The sequence below is a fragment of the Hippocampus comes genome, unplaced genomic scaffold (assembly GCF_001891065.2).
Source record: "Hippocampus comes isolate QL1 unplaced genomic scaffold, H_comes_QL1_v1.1 scaffold12, whole genome shotgun sequence".
NCBI lineage: Eukaryota > Metazoa > Chordata > Actinopteri > Syngnathiformes > Syngnathidae > Hippocampus > Hippocampus comes.
The window spans coordinates 912,787-920,058 of record NW_017805478.1 but is presented as its reverse complement, the minus strand read 5'-3'; the positions used below and the strand labels follow the sequence as shown (position 1 = coordinate 920,058).

The 7,272-nt window shown below is 47.7% G+C and overlaps 1 long non-coding RNA gene across 1 annotated transcript in view; it reads right to left on the bottom strand.

The window, feature by feature from the left end:
• Positions 1–5,902, bottom strand: part of LOC109519197 (uncharacterized) — a 240,978-nt gene extending 235,076 nt beyond the window's left edge. The window contains exon 1 of the long non-coding RNA XR_002168898.1: positions 5,713–5,902. This is a non-coding gene — a long non-coding RNA (uncharacterized LOC109519197). The remainder of the gene's footprint in view (positions 1–5,712) is intronic.
• Between the last annotated feature and the right edge of the window lie 1,370 nt (positions 5,903–7,272).

The following is a 7,272-nucleotide window of genomic DNA, read 5'->3' as shown; positions in this document are numbered from 1 at the left end:
GGGGGGGTGGGGGGTGCATCGAAAGAAAGTCGAACAGTTTGTCAGTGGATTGGAAGGGGCATGCAACGTCTCATGGAGAGGACATAAGGACAAACAGAGGGAGAGCAGGCGAGAGAAAAGAGAGGGAAGGAGCTTTTCTATAAGCAGAAGCTAAAGAGGTCAGACTGCTCGCTTTCCGGGTCAGGGCGCATTAAACAGGCGACCGCGCTGAACTGTCGTCCTCGTCCCTGTGGCGACACAGCAATGTGGACAGGCCTCCTCCAACCGTGACCACACATTAGGCACTTACTGGAAGCCACACAAACACCGCTCTGGGCGTCAACACATAACGCTGCCCTTTACTCAAATCCACAACATATAGGGACGCACGCAGAGCGACACCGGAGAGGCCCACGGCTCGTGCGAGCATAAACCGTCTCGAGAAAATAGCCAAGGGTGGAAACGTCTATCAAGGTGGCGGTAACGGCAACAGTGCACGGTGCAAATATTCTCCACGGTGCAAACGGCGCAATCGCGCGAGCGCTTCATTAGCCTGACAATGAGAAGCATGTTGGCAAAAGGCCAGCCGCTCCGCGGCGGTAATATTTAGCCCAACTGCAACTTATGTTCAGTGGATACGTGGTTAGCATGAAGCCTGAAGGGAGAGTCCTCACCTTGAGTTCTGTACAAGGTCATGAGATCGTATGCGTAGCGTAAGACAGTTCAACGGATCGGATCCTTTCCAAACATGTTTCGGTTCAATAAGATGCAACAGAGTCACACGCACACACACAGTACAACCCCAATGCCATGAAACAATCTTGACCATTTGGACAGGCAGTCCCCTTTCCGCTCAAAATCAAAGACATTTTGGGAGCTTCAGACCGGGCGAACTGGAATATCCGCAAAATGCTTGGTAGCCTTTGGGCTCCAGACCGTCATATTTATGTTCCATTAAAGCGATAAGATCAAATCCTTGATGCCTGGCCTCTTACTCTGTTTCCTCCCGTTTATTTCCTTTCAGTCGGTGGCAGATGTTTGAAAGGCACAAGAAGAAGTCCATCAACGCAGCACTACCAAAGAGCCAAATTATGATTGGGGAAAACAGGAAAATAATCTTTCATGGGCAAGTAATAGTTCCAGCTGAAGCGAATGCAGCCATTAGACAAAGGACACAAGAGAAAGCAATCGAAAATGGGCACTATCTTTCCAATTATCAGCATGGCGCATGTTCTTTAGCGCAAGCTGAAAAGGACAGGTTATTAAGCTTTAATGCTTCAAAGCATGAGGACCATTCAAGGCCTTCCTTCTCATTAGACCGACCACCAGGCTCCCCGTGTGTGCGTGTGTGTGTGTGTGTATGTGCATGCGCCAGCGAATGCATAAGCACACATGTGCAAGTACACGTCCATGGTTAAGCGCCTCACAACACAAAAACACAAAAGGCTGATAAAGATTGCGTGAGTGCCGGTCGGTCTGTGTGGAGATTCAGTCTACAAGGGCATTTCCCTACATACCGTATACCGACCGCCATTAATGCATCAACGGCGAGAGAAGCCTTGCGTTCCTCATCAGACACTCGACAGAAAAAAAAATGCACGGAGGATTCTCGAAATCCTTGAGCAAAAGAGGGAAGCATTTGATTTGATTGATGTGTGCAATGCTTTGTAACCATGGTACAAAAAGCAACGTAAAAGCAAAAGTGCAGCCAGCCCTGGTGGGAAATAGGCGCTAATTTTGTTGCAATGCAAAAAAAAAAAAGCCCAGCCAAATGAACTTTCGTCGGTGGTACATTTTGCAGCGTATGCGCTATATCTGAGCACTGGTGTCGCCAAACTCAGAAATCCAAGCTATGTGAGCTAATCCAGCCGCTTATGAAGCTTTCTAGAAATGAAAAAGGATAAGAAACGAGGATTGCAGAAGGCAGGAAACGGGGTGGCGGGGAACTGCGGTCGCCCTAGAAAAGCGGCCCGAGCTAAACGGCCCACGCGCGAGACTATTCAGTCAGGTGCCGCCATGCGAACGCATTAGCGGGACAGAACACTGTCTAACAGCCAGCTCAAGTTCCTCTGATCAATGAAGAAGTATTGGCAGCGGCGCTTCTGCTCAGTCGGCCACTAACTTCCCTTCTGTCCATTTCTGCACCAACGCGAGCGCGCGCACACACGCACTGGCCCCAACGGTCCGATGAAGACAATTTTCCATAGATGGGATGATTAATGCGCCTGCCCGAAGATGCTGATGGAGATTGATGCCGCCCGCTCCGCTCTCCATGCCTAATCTTTCATCCTTACAATAAATATGGCACAGTGTCCGCATGCATGCAAAAGGCGTCTGATTACAAACAGCTTGCAAGCCATCGTCCCTTTTAACGATTACATCCAAAGGCACTCTCTCTGTCAAACGGCCGTTTCCCGTAATGAAATTAGCCCGTCTCACTGTCTGCGGGCTCGGCAAGGAGTTTGCGCCAGGGTCAGCCGTCCACGTCACCCTCATTCGGTCGCGTGAATGCAAATGAGATGCAAATCGGGCTAAAACTGAACGCTGGTTAATTTGCCCTCCTGACATTGCAAACAGTCACATGGGGGAGCTGGGATGCAAATGACATGCAAATGACAACTGACGGCCCTTTCTTCCACTGGCTAAAGGGCGGCGGCTTTTGGGTTGGGGTTCGGTTCGGTTCGGTTCTGGTTCTTCTCAAATGTTTTGGTGCATCCAAAGTGGAAGCGAAGAAAGAAAACGCCCACTCCGAGAGGAGAAGGGGCGGAGTGGTGGCCAAAGCTTCCCAACAGGCCTCCCGGTGATGTCATCATGCCTGGAAGACCGCGGGGGGGAAAAAAATGCAAACCCGCAAACGAGGAACAAGAAGGAAGTCGACGTCACATTCCAAGCGCTCCGCATTTACCAGAAGCCAAGTCCACAGCATCATCTGGCTTCGCACGTTCACTTCTCCAGAGAGTGGAAGTCCTTTCAAGCCCATACAAATGGGCAAACGTGTCAAGTTGACACAAGGCGCATCTTAAGCCAAATACTCCCGTGAGGAGGTCAAACCTTTGTACGGACAAATCTCTAAAGACCACGTGACAGGCAGGGGGAGGGGGGGGGGATCACTTCCTCGAATGTTCAGCCCATACACCTACAGTATGGATTTGTGCACTTCATTGATCGCCCCTTACAAGCGTCCACTGGGGTTGAAAGTAAATGAACCGCAGCTTCTGCTAAGTACATCACGTTTTTAATAGGACGCATCTTCTATTCCGTGAACAGTTTGGCGCAAAACTTTGGTTTCATCTGCTTTGAGATGGAAAGAAGGCAACGCGGTCGGGCCTCGCCAGCAGTTTCAGGGACACGTTGTTCGGTAGCCTTACATGCGGCTGCACGTTAGCGATCTCTGACTGCGACTTAACAAAACCCGCCAAATGCCTCCTGGAGAACGAGAGAAACAACATCCGCAGCCTTCCTTCTCCGGATCTCTCGCTTGCTCTTATAAGATCAAGTGTATAGAATGAGTCATCTGGACCCGACCTCGGATAACTTCTCCGCTGTGCTTTTTATACCGAGGAAGCACCCATTTGCAGAGTTCTTGGATAAATCTCCATTGGTGAATGAGAGTGCGAAAAGAGAAGCAGAGAGGAAGAAAATATATTTCTCCTTTCCGAAGCATCTCAGGTTGTTTTCATTTGGCTCGCTACAACTTGGCCCCGCATGCGAGTTGAAATGCACCCGTTCAACAAATTGGAGACCGCGGCCCATGCACATGCCGTGAAATTGATCATATTGAAAAGGGCTGGAAAAAGACGACCTCTCTTTCGGCGCAGTATTCGCTGAGAACACGAGCGTGCGATCCAAGTACCAAAGCTGCTCCGCTTTCCCGGCTCGACGCAGGAAGCCAATTCCAGCATGAAGTGGGTGAAGCCGGCCGCATCATCTGTTTCGGGTCAAGAAGTTTCAAATGCTGTCGGAGAACACTTAAGGCACTTGCTTTTGAGGCCTACTTGTCCCCGCTCAAGACACTCTTTGACCCCCACATACTCTCCGCCACTGCAGACACACACACACGCACACACACACACACACACACACACACACACACACACACACACACACACACACACACACACACACACACACCTCAAGTGTTAACTTTATATCGAAGCCAGATGAAAATGGTAAAAACTAGACGATACTGATGACCTCGTACATGCAAAATTGTTGACGCAGCACATGTAGTGGCTGTATCAGATTTTTTTGGGTCTTTCGCCAGGTCATTTGCACGTTGACCGAACCGTAGTAAAAGCGCAATCGTGGCAGAGTTTATGTGACGCGGCCTTCAGCTCGTGTAACGACGTCAGTGGCGTGTAGGGGCAAAAGAAAAAGAGGCGGCAGGTTTGTTTTGAAGCACCACGTGGCTGATCCAGGCATCGACAGTACTCGGCCCTCCGCAGGGTCTTCACTGAGCGCATATTTCTTTGGTGTACTCGGGCTCGATGAATCAAACTACAGTCGTCCTGCTCTCTCACTTTTCGCTTCATTCATAAACCCAAAATATTTGGGAGGCAGCCGATTGGTCGGTGTCAAGCGACGCAAAAATACGACGCGCTCTTGCGAGCCAATGCAAGGCGAGCTGTAGGTTCTCTCCCACCCTCTCTCTCTCGCTCGCTCTCTTACTTTCGGGCTCCCCCTTTAACACGCACTCATTTTTTTTGTGTTGTTTCACTCACTGCCTGCGTGCATTGCAGAAGTCGAAACAACGGGCCAGCTTGGAGCAGAAGTCAGCATCCACCCCACTGCGACAGTATGCTTTGGACAACAGGGACAAGCTAGGTGAACTGCATTTTGAACCCCCCCCCCCCCCCCGAGGAGTGGTCTTAAGTTGTGACTTGGTCCCATTTTCCTTTTCAGCCCCCCACGCCCTCCGTCTGTGTATTTTCTTTCCCCTCCCTGGCGTTTGTCGGTTCGCGACAAGGAGATGCACTCTAAAAATGAAAGTCCATCGACAAATTGATTGAGTGATTGACAGCTTTAATGAGTGATCTTTATCCGTGTCCTTTGGTGGCAGGGGGCGAGGCTGACGTCAGGCCTAATTCAATATGACCGGGTTCAATATTCACAGTTGTTTTGTTATCCCCCCCTGCACCCCCACCCCCATGTGCAAGATCTTTATGGCACACAAAGAGGAAAAAAAACAAAACTGAAACACACGTAAATCAATCACTGCAGTGATCCAGTGACTCTGTGAACTCTGTGTGTTTAAGGGGGAACTGGGTTGATTGGGTTTATGGGCGTTTGGAGGAGCAATACTTCCATCTATGGACCAGAGTGGGTACTCGAGCCTCCCAATGGATTACATCATCAGGTTGAGCTTGCTTTTATTATGTTGACGTTCTAGTTCAGACAAAGAGAAGCAGTAACTCTGAACTGAACCGCTATGATCAAAAAAAAAAAAGATTTCAAACATTGATACCTGTTTTAGCGTCAGGTATTCCAAATTCACGTGAGCACAAAACAATACTGTCAATAAAGGTTGAGTGGTCGGGTTGTCTCACTTTTGCATTGAATTCAGAAATGACCATCGCAATGTGAAACGTCCAATATTACAATACATCCTGATTTATATAGCGCTTTGGTTTATATTCCATTTCCCCGAGCACTTTTGTGTGATTTTTTTTTTAAGCAGTGATTTCTAAATCCAAGCGGTAATTACAGTGTGATTTCTCACAATCAAAAACTCACCCTCTGTTCACCGTGGCAGCAAAATCAAGGGTTGATCCATCATCTCAAAGGGGCGCTGAGAACTTCTGCAGCTTGGCCCAGGTACTGCAGGAGGGAGAGAGAGACTGGTTATTTATGTTTCAAAACACCACAGCCTTGAGATGATGCTTTGGGTCAGGAAGAGTGCAGCATTACACTGCCATCTAGTGTCGACAGAGACATGTGCAGGCCATAAATGAGATTTACCAATAAATTTCCAAGATCATGCTTTTCTGTGACTCGTTTAGTCTCTCTGTTGCAACCTACTCTTGACACTTTGTGACACCCCTGCGGCCTGGTGCACACGGTGATTTTTCAATGTTTTAAATATTTGTTATCTGTTCCAGACTCCACGCATTAAGATTTTAAAAAAAGGGCATTTAAGACTTTTGGGTACTATTGTGGATTGTGTGCGACCTGCGCCGAGAATATCCTCCGAGACAGAAATCTCGCGTGATCACTCGACATCTCCCCAGAGCGAACAACAACAACAACAACAACGACAACAAACGCTCCGGACTAATGTTATCCGATTGCGTACTGAAAGGAGCGCAGCCGAGAGTGTTGCAAAACGGCAATGTCAAGAAAAGAAATTGCTTGGAAAAATACATCTTGCAATCTGGGTAACCACATTTATGTTAAAAAAAATGAAATTGGTAGGACATATTTGGCTTACAGCCGCAGCAATAAACACATCCTGACCTTTCAGAGCTTTTATTTCGGTATTTCTGGTTCTCGGCGATTTGAATTTGTGTTCAGGATGCAAATCTATTTTCACGCGATACATTTTCACGTTCGGGAGTATGTGTCACATTCGATATGTGGAATGAACTATTCATCTCCAAGTGGACAAATGGGCAGTGACCCAAAAAATGCACTCGTTTATTCAACATTGTTTGCTCTAAACTTTACAAAATGCAACTGTTATTTTCAACGTGAGCCGCTTGACAAAACGCTTTGTTCCTAATAGTCGCAGGTGCGGAACGTAACAAACTTTGTGTCTTGAGTGGCGAGCTCCAAACGAGACGGTCAATATTGGGTTTACAATCTCGAAAATATTCAGTTTTTTAGCCTAATCATTTGGATGAAGAAATGTATTAAATGTGTACAGTATGGTACTACTGCACTGTAATTCACCTTGGTAGTACTTCTGCAGTCGTCGTCGTCTGCAAATGTCATGTGCAGTGTCACAGGTGAGCTCGTACCGGTGATGACGCCTTAAAAACACACGTGCTCAGAACGAACGAGGCGATGTGCAACAACATTTTGTGCTCGAGGGACACATTCGATTTAAAGATGGGACACGTTTTGGAGATGTGAAATTAAATTTGCAAACGGCCATTATGTACTTTGCCCACCCTTGGTGTCGGTAAAGGGGTTCATTTCAATACAAGTATCTGTCACTTCTAAAACTGGTTCAGGGACTAAACCGTTCCATTTATCAAGCCAGAACACAATTATTTCAAGGCACTTTTTTTATTTTCAAGCAGGTGCCCCCCCCCCCCCCATTTTTAAAAACCAATCTTTTCATTGTGTAAAGAC